Source organism: Littorina saxatilis, linkage group LG9 (genome assembly GCF_037325665.1).
Source record: "Littorina saxatilis isolate snail1 linkage group LG9, US_GU_Lsax_2.0, whole genome shotgun sequence".
NCBI classification, from domain to species: Eukaryota; Metazoa; Mollusca; class Gastropoda; order Littorinimorpha; family Littorinidae; genus Littorina; species Littorina saxatilis.
Window position 1 is genome coordinate 35,431,960 of NC_090253.1, and position 14,052 is coordinate 35,446,011.

General features: G+C 43.0%; 1 protein-coding gene and 2 long non-coding RNA genes across 3 annotated transcripts in view; 1 reads left to right on the forward strand and 2 right to left on the reverse strand.

Moving 5' to 3' along the window:
• The window catches only part of LOC138975914 (uncharacterized), a 38,477-nt gene that overhangs the window by 3,438 nt on the left and 20,987 nt on the right, over positions 1 to 14,052 (reverse strand). The gene's annotated exons all lie outside the window — the stretch shown is intronic.
• On the forward strand, positions 1,558 to 10,507 carry LOC138975912 (uncharacterized). Its single transcript, XR_011458810.1, has 2 exons — positions 1,558 to 1,690; positions 8,832 to 10,507. It is a non-coding gene; the product is annotated as an uncharacterized lncRNA (long non-coding RNA).
• On the reverse strand, positions 1,685 to 12,146 carry LOC138975911 (uncharacterized). The gene is made up of 3 exons (XR_011458809.1): positions 11,630 to 12,146; positions 10,906 to 11,024; positions 1,685 to 2,076 (listed from the first exon to the last, which is right to left on the reverse strand). It is a non-coding gene; the product is annotated as an uncharacterized lncRNA (long non-coding RNA).

The window sequence follows — 14,052 nt, forward strand, 5'->3', positions numbered from 1 at the left end:
CACACACACACACACTGGGCGGATCCGGAGGAGGGTTCCGGGGTTTCCGGACCACTTAGGAGCCGGCCTTTGTATTCTAAGTGACGATTTTGGAAAGAAGTTGGCTAATTAGTTTGCTCAGGTTGCGCCAGATCGATCAATTGTCCTTGTTGTGATTCAAATTTTTCTTCTTAATATATTTACTTTTTTGGAAGGTGTATTAGGGGATGTTTCTTGGCTCAGATTGATCCATTTTCCTTGTTTTTATCAACATTTGTCGGACCCCCCCCCCCCCCGCCCCCCAAGGAGGTTAAACGCTTTGCGTCTTCAACTAAACGCTTCGCATCGTCAAATTGTCCCTAAAAGAAATTTGGAAACTCCCCCTTAAAAATGATGTGATCCGCCCCTGCACACACACAAACACACACAAATAGAGAAGTAATAAATGGATACAGTTTTTCTTTATTTAAATTACAATCAGATGTGGTCGTAGAACAGGCACTGTAAACAAAACCTAGCATGATATACCACTTGTGTGATGTTTCGGTCAATATCTTTATTTTCCTTTCAGAAATACTTTGGCGTTTTGAATGTCAAGGGAAGTGATACAAATGCTGCAGCGAGCTATCAAGAACGCGAAGGCAAACAAGGTAAATACCTACTTCTGACATTAGTTTACTTATTAACTCTTTCTATACTGGCCATTATCTCCCCAGTCTCTCCCCAGAAACTGGCCATTTGCATGGGTTTGCAAAAATAATTTCAAAAATAAACAAAACAAGATGCAGCCTTTAAACTCATAGGTTTTATTGTGAATATATTGCTAAAACATATGCCAAAGTTTGGTTTCATTGTTGTGAAAAAAAATAAAAATATGATGTCCAGAATTTATGGGTATATTTTACGCAATACGAAAAAGGGGGTATGTATTTTGACTTAGAAGCATTTTTTCTTATGAAGGCTCTGTTTGCAACAAAACTGTTTCTGTTTACTTGTATGAAGATTGTGCTAACACAAAAACATAACAAATACCAACTGATTTTCCATTTGGTGGTCATGTAAGCATTGTGAACATGTCCGAAAAATCTGATCACACACCATGTGGTCGACATGCAGACCTGAACGGCCAGTGTATGGTGGCAGAGTTGGAAAATAGGAAAAGTCTTGATGCCAATCCTTCATCAAAAACCGAAGAAAATCGTCATTGTAATAAGTTTGCTGTATTCTAAATCAAACGACTAGGATAGATGACAAACACATTTAATTCTGTGTAAAACATACACAATGCGCACGTTAACAAGCTGGCCATAACAATGTGCCCATCGTGCATGAAGTGTGGCTTTGGTCGGATCAGTAGCCGTGCTAAACATGAAATTTTGTTAAAGCGACGATTTAGCAATGTTGTTGTTGCTGCTGCTGCTGTCTATTCTTGTCACAACATCTCGCCATATAACAGTTTTTTCCCTCCTGATTCTGAGAAGAAGCTGTTTAATTGTGATATCAGGCCTAGGAACACCTGATTTTTACTTGGAGCATTCTCAAAGAAACTTAGCGTATGTTAAGAAAAATGAGTGTACTCCACACTTTGTCTTTTGTTGTTCGTTGTCGTTGCATGTCTACCGTTCCACAGCCACCTACTATAAGTGCAAGTGTTAAATGACGTATTTCCACAAAAGACTGCTTGCAGAGAATCATGTGATGCCCATGACAGGTAAGGACATGTGGTAATACATACTACGTTTTGGAACCAGGGAAAATGCAGCACAAATTATTTATCAACCAAATTGATTGACTTGTGCACCATGACAAAAGTTTTCTTTGATCCATAAAAGGTCTTTTGCCAGAAAAATTGCTCTGAACATCAAGTACCCTGCAAGTTGTCACACATTTACATTATTGAAATAAAAAGAAAACACACCAGTAACCAGGTTAGGTACGTTAATATCTATAATCAATATCTCGGCACGTTACTGCCTTCTTCGGGATGGTAAGCTGAACATTATTGAACAAAATAATCGGTTTAGATTGTATACTTTGATTCCTGAACGAAGAAGCAGAGGTACTGCATACAACTAGGACTGTAATATCAGCTTTTGCCTGAAACACACACACATACACTTGTAAAATTAATGCAATGTCATTGTATGAAGCCAGAACAATCACTAACTTACATAGTTGGTCACACAATTACCCATCACTGAACAATAAATCGAAGTCGGGTGGATTCAATGACTAAAGCATTAAAGGCTTTGAAAAAACCCTCATCACAAAACATCCCCCCCCAAAAAAACAAAAAAAACACAAATTAAATAAATGAAATAAAACAGGTTGCCATGCTTATCTTCCGCCAATCCGTGCCCATATCATGCCAAACTTTTACCTATATTTTATCAGTCTAATAAAAATGAACTTGACTGATCAAAAGCCTTGTGTTTTTATTGATTATCCCCCCTTAGTATGAGGGGGGATATTTGTTTTGCATGGTTGTTGGTATTGTCATAAAATTAATGCAATGTCGTTGCATGAAGCCAGAACAATCGCTAGCTTACATAGTTGGTCACACAATTACCCATCACTGAACAATAAATCGAAGTCGGGTGGATTCAATGACTAAAGCAGTAAAAGCTTTGAAAAAACCCTCATCACAAAACATCCCCTCCCCCCCCCCCCCAAAAAAAAATAAATAAAATAAAATAAATGAAATAAAACAGGTTGTGTATATAGCGCAGTAAACACCATGCAGGTACAAGCAAAGATTTGACAGTGATTATCCTTGTTTTATATAGCACACATTTTCTAGTTTTAATCTCTCTCTCTCTCTCTCTCTCTCTCTCTCTCTCTCTCTCTCTCTCTCTCTGGAAAGTAATTTATTGACCTGTGGGTTATTTGCGTTTGTATAAACATTGGTGATTCGTAAACTATGTTGAAAGAGATTGTCAAACAATATTATATGGGGTGTTTTAAAAAAAATGTATATCAACAAAATCTGTCATTATTATCAGGCACACGGTTTTAACAAAGCTATGTCACGAAATCGAAAATTTTATTGTAAATTTTCATTTAATAAATATACCTACCCGAATCACATGTAGCATTGACACAATCGGAGATGCTAGGTTCTGTACAGGCTAACCGTCTAAGGGAAGCAACCCCAACCACAAAAGTGTAAACGTAGTCATGGTAATGCCCATACACCCGGGGAGTTACCTCCCCTCGTGCATGCCACGTCACCACTGCTACTGAACACGTGGTTCCTATCATTCGACCTAAAGAATAAATTCTCCAAATCAAAAGCGGGGTTGGCGGGAGGGAATATACTATGTGATTCGGGTAGGTATATTTATTAAATGAAAATTTACAATAAAATTTTCGATTAAATTACATATTCCTACTCCGAATCACATGTAGCAGATTGCAACAACAAGGCGGTGGGAAAGAAAAATCCAACTCACTCAAAAAACCTTGCCGAAAACCTGGACCGCTGCCAAAGAATCAGGGCGGTCCCAGTGGGAAAGAAAATCTAACCCACTCAAAAAGCCCTTGGCAGGGCTGGCCCACTGCCAACAGGCAGTGAGGGAACCGAGGAAAGTCCTGATTGACAGCCGAGAAGTATCTCAGGCAAAAGCGTAAGAGACAACCTCAGAGATCCAGAAAGCTGTGCTCAGCACTTCTTCCAATCTCCTAGCCGTAAAAAACAGCACAGGAATAGACCCAAGCCTTGGATTAATAACCCTGGCGAGCCAAGGGAAAGACAAGCTTCCCCCCCCCCCTTTTATTGGAAGGAAATGCTAATGTCCTGAGAAGATCCGTGCGTAAGGTTGTCCCCTCAACTGAGAAGGACGAACCCCCGCGGTGACCTTAAGACAACCATGCCAAAGTCTGCAAACCTTGGGATGTAGTAAAGCCCAAAAGGCTTGTGAGAAAGAAGTCAGCTCAAAATAAGAGTGACCAATCCCCACGAAAGAGCGAGAGAGAGACATCCAAGCACTACGTACCAGAGTCCACCTCGAAGAGAAAACTCACAATAGAAGGTCGCCAGTCATCCCCTACCAGTCCCTGCGAACGCAGGGAGAGAGGTAGCACCCGACAGCAGCCACTTACGACTGTGCGTAAGCTACCGGAAGTGAGGACCCACGGTGGTCAAAAACCGATGTGACTGGCAACCATAAACAAAATGGCTAAAAGCCAGAATGTTCCCAAAACAGTCTGCTTGAAGGTAATCGAGAGTGAATCAAAAACCTAAAGCAGAAAACCAAGACTGGTAAACGTAAACCGTGAAGCCAGCCAGCCATAAGACTCCCGAAACCAGAGTTCTCAGGGAAAAAACAGGCAGTTAACTTCCTAGCCAAATCAAGAGCCTACCTGAGTTTGGCCAGAAACCCAGAGCGCGTCTGTCCCTGTCTGAAGACAGAGTCCAACGCGGAGAAAAACGGACAACCGCCCTAGACAAAGTTGCCTTTTGTAGCCGGGCGACTGTAAGGAAACCCGACCCAACGGACGTCATCCGGACTCGCCTCATACTAAAGAGAGGAAAGGCCCAAGACTGAAGTCACAGGAACCAAACCTTAGCTAAACCTCTGCCCAAAGGAGAAGAGTAGCCAAAACCTGAGAGAGAGGAGGAAAGCCACAAAGAACTACTCCTCAAACATCCATTGTCCAAGACAATGCCCCCTCAGGAAAATCTGAATGTTACCTCCGAGGCCAACTCAAGCGTACCTTAAGTTTGGACGAAACACCAGAACGCGTCTGATCACTAGAGAAAGACAGAGTCCGACTCGATGAAAGACAACAAGGACCAAAGTCCAAACGTTTGTGGCCAAACAGGGGTAACCTGAATCCAGAGAACCCCACCCAAACGAAAATCGTCCTATCCAATCTCTTAAAAAGAGAGAACAAAGGAAAGAAAAGACGAAGTCCGAAGCCACAAGAAACGGGAAGGCAACAACCACCATCGCCGCAACGTGGAATGGCTGTTGCCCAGCCAAGGCTGCCTATAGGCTGCCAGCTTAGCTTAACCAGAGGAATGAGCATGCTTCTGCTAAGCATGTTTCTGAGTATGCTAGCCTTACCTTCCTTCAACCCTTGTAAAGCAGTCAGAGACCTGCTGATCTCTACTCGACTGAATCTCTACTGCAGGCAAAGTTTAAGCGACTCTCTTTGACTGTTCAGGGAACTGAGAATGCGAAAGAAACGAGTCCCTCCGACACCCGCCGTACGAGCGTAGTGAAGGAAGGGCAGCCTCATCTGCTCCATGCTCACCCTAGCAAGGGCTGGCCAACAGAGTAGAGAAAGGAGGCAAGTTCCAAAGGCTGAATAAGCAAGAAGGAACAGAAGGTGAAGCCCGTGTAGCCGAGGCCAGTCAAGGCTGAGCATGTTCCGGAACTGAACCATAGTAGAAACAGCGGCAGAACCAAAACACTAGAGATACCACTATCGGGAGGAGATGGCCTAGCCAAAACCTGCAAACCGTGGTACCTACAAAAGGTGACTAAGGAACCGGAAGTAGGAAAACATCCTATCTTCACGGAACGGAAGTCCGACATCGACAACAAAGTCAACCAACAAGGAAGCCACCAATGTCGATGCACCCAACGGGAAATCCTGAGCCGAAGCTCCGAGCTTCGACGGAAATCCAGAGCGTGTTCGATTGCTGACCAAAGACTGAAAACCAGAATAGCTCAGCTACGAACGTAACCGAAGTCACAGTTGCTGGTGGTAAACTGATGAATGAGATGACCGGAAACCGGAAAACCATCCAACCGGAAAAAGACCTGACTCATCCCCCTAATGACGGTCGTGAATAGGGGAAACGTCCAGGGCCACCCGAACTGAATAGGCAGTAAACTCAACACCCAACAGGTAAAGTGAAGACTGCCCCGGCTGAGGCTGAAAGCCTAAATGCCCGTAGGCCAGCCGCTGTTCCTCACCCCCCGACCTCCGAAGGAGTGTCAGGAAGAGGAGAAGTGTATCCGAACAGAGCCGGAAATGCAGCAGACAAAACCGCAAAAAACGGAAGCGAAAGTTGCATAGAGTAGACTGAGGCCGGAAGCCCAAACGCCCGTAGGCCAGTCCTCGGTCAACTCCAGTCAAAACCGCAAAGTGTACTTGAAATGGAGGACTTATGCTTCCAGTAAAACCGGAAACGCCACGCCGACAACGGCTGCCGCCCTGTGAAACACAAATGCCCACGACGGAACAAGAGTGAGACAGAACAGAAGAGGACTGGGGCCGGAACCCGAACGCCCGTAGGCCAGTCCTCGATCAACCCCAGACAAGCCACAACGTGCGCTTGTGATGGAGAACCTATGCTTCCAGACAGGAAGTGTAGGAGGCCGAAGCCCCGTCCGGGAAAAAACTTCGACGTGACCTCTGCCGCAGCTAAGAGGACAGCGTTAAGCCTTTTTCCCGATAACCAGCACGTGTGGAATCGCTGACGACAGACTGAATGTCCGACACAACCAGCGAAAAAACCGAAGTCCACGTACTGGTGGAAGGCCGGTGAAACGGCATAACCGGAAAACCGGAAATCCGTCCCCCCCCGACGTCGTCCTAACTCATGCCTTGACCAGGCTAAGAGAGAGAAGACGGCAAGTCTGCAGCCGCCGGCACCTGAACGGCAGTCGACGCGACAACCGAAGGTTGAAACGCTGACTACATCGGCCAGGGCTAAGACAACACCTGCCCGAAGGGCTGGCGTTGCTCCTCAGCTACCGACATCCTGAAGGAAGTGGAAGCGAAAGGAGCAGTAAATCCGGGCGGAGCCGGAAAGCACCAGACGAGACCGCGAAAAGCGGAAGCGCCGAATGCGAGGACGGAGGCCGGAAGCCCGAATGCCCTAAAGGCAACGTCCGGTCAACCCCGGAAACGACCACAGCGGGTGCGTACGTCAGAGGACCTATGCTTCCAGCGAGTGCCGGAAGCGCAGCGCCAGAAACGGCTACCGCCATTGCTCCGCCACACAATGGTCTTCGAGGAAGCCAGGGTGTGACTGAACAGAGGACGAATGCCCGGGGGGCAACGTCCGGTCAACCCCGGAAACGACCACAGCGGGTGCGTACGTCAGAGGACCTATGCTTCCAGCGAGTGCCGGAAGCGCAGCGCCGGAAACGGCTACCGCCACTGCTCCGCCACACAATGGTCTTCGGGGAAGCCAGGGTGCGACTGAACAGAGGACGAATGCCCGGGGGGCAACGTCCGGTCAACCCCGGAAACGACCACAGCGGGTGCGCACATCGGGGGACCTGGTCAACCCCGGAAACGACCACAGCGGGTGCGTACATCGGGGGACCTATGCTTCCGGCGAGTGCCGGAAGCTCAGCAGTCGGAAACGGCTAGACAACTCCGGAAACGACCCCAGCGGGTGCGTACGTCGGAGAAGTAGCCGGAACCAACTGCCGCCATTGCTCAGCCACACAATGGTCTTCAGTGAAGCCAGGGTGCGACTGAACAGGGGTTTGCGGGTCGTGAACCCGCCGAAAAGAGCTGTGTCCCAGCAGGGACTGTCCGACGGCCTCACGAGGGCCTGTGGACCAGCTCGACTTACTTGAATCGCCAACCACAGCGGTAGAAGACGAAGAAGCAAAACATCCGCCCTAGACAACGTCTCGGCCGGAAGCGTCAAAGAAGCCCACAAGGTGACGTCGCCCACAGACAGCGGGACCAACGGAAGACGCAGGCTTGGCACGCGACAATTTCTTCACAAAGATAACGCAGACACCTGCAACACCTGATCTGCTAACGGCAGAGAAGGCGAGGAGAAGAAACAGGACGTACAACAGTATATGACTGCCCCACAAAGTGTTTGTTCGAGGCAGAAAGAGTAACGAACAAAACATAAAAACATGTTAAATCCGAAACCACGACAAGTCCTACGGACTGGTAGATACCTGCTAAAGCCTAGCCAAGTAAACCACTGTCAGCGACGCTGATACACAAAATGGCGGCCAAGCGATAAGTTACTGGACAAAATTTAGAAGTCCAAAACGGACGAAAATTAAGCAATAACAAAAATTCCTGTCAAAGAAATGACGAAATATGAAATGGCTTACCAACTAACAAAGCAGAAGGCAAAAACGCAGGTAAAGTAAGGAGAACCTCACCATAACATAGGCCTAGCCACATAAATAAGCTGTCAGGAAAGCTGAGCAACCGAACGTGGCGGCCACAAGATAAGTTACTGAAACGCATTTAGGAGTCCAAACGGACAAAAAAGTCAGCAACTATAGGTAAATTCCTGTCAAACTAAAGACAAGAAGGAACAAGCTTACCAGCTAAACAAAGCAGAAAGCAAGTAAGAAGGTAAAATTACGTTTACCTCCAAAATACATGGCCTAGCCACAAAAATCTGTCAACTCATGCTGACAACAAAAATGGCGGCCAACAGTAGTCACTGAAATATCACAGGTCCAAACACGGACGAAAATCAGCAACTACAACAAATTTCCTGTCAAAATAATGACCAAAATGGAAAGAGCTCACCAACTACGAAGCAGGAGGCAAGATAGACGGTAACGTGGCCGGTGGGTGTCAAAACAACACCAACAGCGCAGCCACAGGGGAGCCCAAAAAATACAACAACCTGCTCCCTCGAAAGCTGTAAGGTCGAATGATAGGAACCACGTGTTCAGTAGCAGTGGTGACGTGGCATGCACGAGGGGAGGTAACTCCCCGGGTGTATGGGCATTACCATGACTACGTTTACACTTTTGTGGTTGGGGTTGCTTCCCTTAGACGGTTAGCCTGTACAGAACCTAGCATCTCCGATTGTGTCAATGCTACATGTGATTCGGAGTAGGAATATGTAATTTAATGCAACATAAGTGGCTTAAAAAGTCGTGTTTTTGTGTGTGCAGGATATTCGCTAGGACAGGACCTCAAGCTGAACCAGCACAACAGCGATGCATTCTTCCATGGCTTCCACAAAAGTCTTTCACCTATAGCGGGCATTGCATACAGATAGTCCAAAGAGGGTTACCCTAACCCTCCTTTTTAAAAATTCTTTAGACCAATTATCCCTTTGTTCCCATGTTAAACATGGAATAATTCTGGACAAATGCGAGGACGTTAGCTTTTTTTTTATTTGATTTTTTTATCATTTTACTTATCATAAAAACTTGTTTAGATTTCGATTCGTAAACCATTTACAGTAATCCTCTGTTTTTTAACTTTGTTCATCTTACCACAGTCACTTCGTTGTTTAGATTTATCATTAAATTTGTTACCATTATGCAGGAAAAATGTAGAATAAAACCAGGAGAGCTTTCGGTAGAAGATATTTCCTGTGTCAAAAGTTAATGCTTATTCTGATTGATGGGTGCTCCAAACTAAGTTATTTTGACTGCCTTATTCGAATTCATTTCCAAGACAGGGCTGAGAAGTGGAGAAGCTTAGGAGAATATCGTAAAAATTGTCTGGGTGTTTATGCAAAACTTTCGAATATGTCAGATTTTACTTTAGAGATTTTAAATACTGTTAACTGACAGAAATGCTATAACTTCTACACCAATGGACTGGATAACTTCATATTCAGCATACTTAAACTTGATTTTATGCATGTGCAGTTCACAAAGTGGCAAATTTGTAGGTTAAATTATCTAACTTTTGCATCACCAACGCTTTCGTGTCTGAGGATTGCCCTGAACCTAGCTGTAACTGCATGCTTTCTTCAGGTCATCGATAGCCTGGGTGTTGAAGGGGATGTTTTTACATACTCAGACATTCAAAATAATCAAAAAGGTAAAAGCCTGAAGGGTTTAAATTAGGTAAAAATGGCTACCGCTCAATGTCAAAACTCGTTCTGTTTAGTCGACCCCCGAATTTGGAGAAAAAAATTAAAATTGCACAAAAGTCAGACCATTCAATTTACAAAATTGCCACTTACTGGAAAGGCAGAACATAAACTGAAGTTAATGAATACCATACCACATATAAAATAATTGGTTCAACAGATGCAGAAGTAATTTGCATGGTTGTGGGTGTCCTTTTTAGGGGGGTCAACCCTGTAGAAGAGACGATTTTCTTTAATTATCAATCCGTAATATATTGTTTGTTATGCATACAATATTAACATTGACAAATACTTCAAGACTCCTAATTGATCTTAAGAAATGTTGTGTTTTTTTTTGTTACTGACTGATTCACTTTCTATTCACTTTACTCTACATAAGTCACGACAAGAAAAGCAAGGGAGGTAATTTCTTCGGAAGAGGTAATTCTCTCCCCTCAGAACGATTGTTGTAGTTTGTTTGATTTTGTTCCTTTCTAATAAGTATTATTTAAAATAGATCTTTACATCTTGATGTGAAAGGCGCAGTACCCCCCTCCCCCCAGGATGTTAAATTCTAGGTTGTGTCCATGTAAAATCCTGATCCTAGTCAAGATCCGAGTTGGTTTTTCATGCAACTGTGCCTCTTTATGCCACTCAATTAGACATACTTTGCAATCCATAATTGCACGAAACTAAGTACAGGAAATACGTTGTTGTCGTGTTTTTAATATTACATAATGAAATAAAAAAATGTCACAACTGGTTTCGTGTTGGGCTTTCTCTCTCTGTCTGAATCTCATAATTACTTCCTTCTGAGGCCTGAAATGTGTTGCAGGCATTGTTCAGCTTACATTTATTGTTACAATTTTTGTGGATATGTTATTAAGTGTGTCTGTGTTTCTATCATTCGTTATCAGTGTGGTTAAAAAAAAGCACACGTCAAAGTAATTTACCCTTCATCATTATCAAAACATGCAGATACAGGTAATAAATATTTGTGATACTTTAAACAAATGTTTGTTTGTTGCGTTTTTTCTTTTTTTCAGAGCAAACACACATCGTATTTGTTCAAACGTGTATATTCTGCACTTTCTAATACCCTGCATGGATCTCCAAATCAAGAATAATGAAAAGTCGTCTAATAGCCCTGCAGCACTCACACGAACATGATAGAAGCTTGCATGCACCCAGGCTCGCTGTCTTCGGCTAAAAGAGCTTAGTTACCGTTGGATCTTCGCTCAGACAAATGTAGCTGTCCACTTGCTCCTGTCGCATAGATCTGCAATGTGCAACATCATCTTTGATTAATAAGTCTGAGGCACAGACAAACACACACGCGCGCACATTTGCGAGAGAATGCACGTCAGTCTATTCAATCAAACAGTATAAAAACATACCACAGACGTGGTGGTGGAAACTGGACATTCGCCGTATAACAAAATCAAGAGATTCATTTGTGTGTGTATGTTTAATCAAAAGTTAATCTTGCGCACATTTAGTCTGTATTGTAACAGGACCCATCCCGTAAAAACTTCGAACAGATCTATTAAATTCTGAAATCCTTGACACGTTTTTTTTCCAATCATCTGTATCTGACCGAAGTAAAAAATTCAGCCAGTACACGCATCTACCCCCTTACACGACAATACATATGTGGCGAAAAAAGGAATCGAGAGGGGGGGGAACAAGGAATAAATTTGATCCAGAAATAATTCCACTTCATCATTCCAAAATTCAAGTGTGAAGTGATCAACTACTGTGGTAAAGATACATGCTTAGTATCACAACTGAAAATACAAGCCCTAGGGTTTTAAATCAAGGAAACAATTAAAGTTAAGGAAAGATCAACAGAAATGTCGAGAAAATGTAAAATAGTGTACTTACAATCCGTTTCAGCATGCTCTTCGAATAATAATCTCCCAGTCAGCCTCGTGCTTACGACTTCGACAGGATGTTGCCTCTCACGCTGAGCCAGTACATTTGGAGTGAATTCAAAGGCCAGAGATGCAGTACAAGCACATTAGTTAGATCCAATTCATTTACATTGCTACCTTGCCCAATTTATGGCTATTTCTGTTGGTAACATCACACATGTGGCAAGCAGTCCTTGTTGCCGACACTGCTGGGACAGGCAGCAGACGATTTTATTTAGGAACCAAATTCTGATTGGTTAAAACATAAAACCGGAACTCAAAGTACCACTTGTTCTTTGGAAGTATCAAATCAAGAACAGATAAGCAGGTAAATCTGAAATGGGTTCAACACTTTTAAAAAATCGTGGTAAATCAGAAAACACAGTAAACGTTGGAAAAATCGTCCAGTATCGCTTCTACAGGTCTATACTTGGACAAAACATGAAGCAATTCAGTAAAGCTGACACTTCAAAATGTCTGTTTAGTTACACTTTAAGGAGAGTTAAATGCACAACTCTCAAGTCCGACGATATCCGCCATTGACTAAACAGCGCGCTACCACTTTGGAGTGGACGCTACCTTGATCCATAGCACTTACATACTTTATTTGTGAAATTTTGTATTATGTAAGAATGGACGATGATCTAACAAGAAATATAAAAATAAAGTATGTAAGTGCTATGGGATCAAGGTAGCGTCCACTCCAAAGTGGTAGCGCGCTGTTTAGTCAATGGCGGATATCGTCGGACTTGAGAGTAGTGCATAAGCTATCCTTAAACTCGTCATAACTTCCGTAATTTTCATCATTGAAGTTTGAAATTTTGTATTATGTAAGAATGGACGATGAACTAACTAGAAATATAAAAATAAAGTATATAAGTGCTATGGTTCAAGGTAGCGCGTGCTGGTGCGTGCTGGCGCGTAGTTTGGTCGGACCCCACTAGGGGCATGTTACACCATGTAATGTGCTGTTTGTCTTTTACCGTATGTAGGCTATCCTGCGCTTTGGATCGTGTGTCCAGCTTCAAGTTCCTTCAATCTGTTACATCTGTTGCGTAAAGCAAAAATGCCGTGAATGATGTAACTGATGTATGATTCATTAGGAAGAGATTTACAAACAGAAGAGCAGGAACGTGCGCAGGAATCTTCAAATCCGCCAACAAATGCAAAAGAACTACCACGATCGTTCAGCCCGAGACCTTCCTCCACTCCAAGCAGGCCAGAAGGTTCAGATGCAAGACAAGACGGCACGTGGACACCAGCAACCGTCGTCAACAAGAGACGGCTGAACCGAGATTATAGGGGAGACTGAGTTACTGATTGCGTACCTGTTATCCATATATCGTACCACCCCCATTCCCGCGGTCCAGGAATACGTCATTTTCGAAAAAAAAACCTTCTCTTTTGTTTACGTCACTCAGTCACTTTCTTTCGTCATTTACACTTGTTTGAATCTAAACAAAACTTCACGAAGGATGTTGAACTTTTGTTTTAATTATGTACATGTACGTGTACTTTGATCACTTCGGTACATCAATAATTTCACTGTCACCGTCACGAATCACTACTCGGCAGAGAAGAACGATTTTATGAGTGTTTGTTTGTTGGTCGTCTTCCACATCAGTTCTCTCACTGAGTCTGCGAATGGTTTAAATTCTTCCATGCGGTAACCACGACTTTCCAGACCAGATCGAAGGCGGGTCGTTTAATTTAGTCATGAACACAACACGCGATCAAAGCTACACAATTTATGAACTCAACACGTGCGGTTTTTATTGACTGACATTCTTTTCTGAACTCGGTTACTTCGTGATACGCGTGAGCGTGGACATAAATAGGCCTATGACTTGAGCGATTACAAGAACAAGATAATGTGAGTTTTAGTCACAAACTACGTGATTTCTCTGAGAAAACTGGCTTTTTTTTAAAAAAAATTTAATTTTTTTATTTTTTATTTTTTTTTATTCAAATAAATAACAACAATATCTCATACAATGAATTAAATACAACTTATCGAGTACAACAAGCTAACTTTTTTAACGTGTTGTTCTTCGAACACTCACACAAATGCTTCTTATCTGTAACTGCCTATTAAAAATACTTTCCAACGGTAAAAACGAATTTGTTTTTTTATATATACTAACGCACATCTTTCCGATTAAGATAATGTGGTTCAATTTATACATAGTTGCCTTTTTCACCATTACAAAATGCATACCAAATAAAACATCACTAACTTTCAAAACAATCTTAATTTCTAAAGTACGAAAAATAAATTCTTCAATAAACTTCCAGAATTTGTATACAACCGGGCATTCAAAAAAGAAGTGTTCAATGAAATCAGTTACATCACAACAGTAATTACATTTATTAGTTTCCGTTACTTTCATTTTA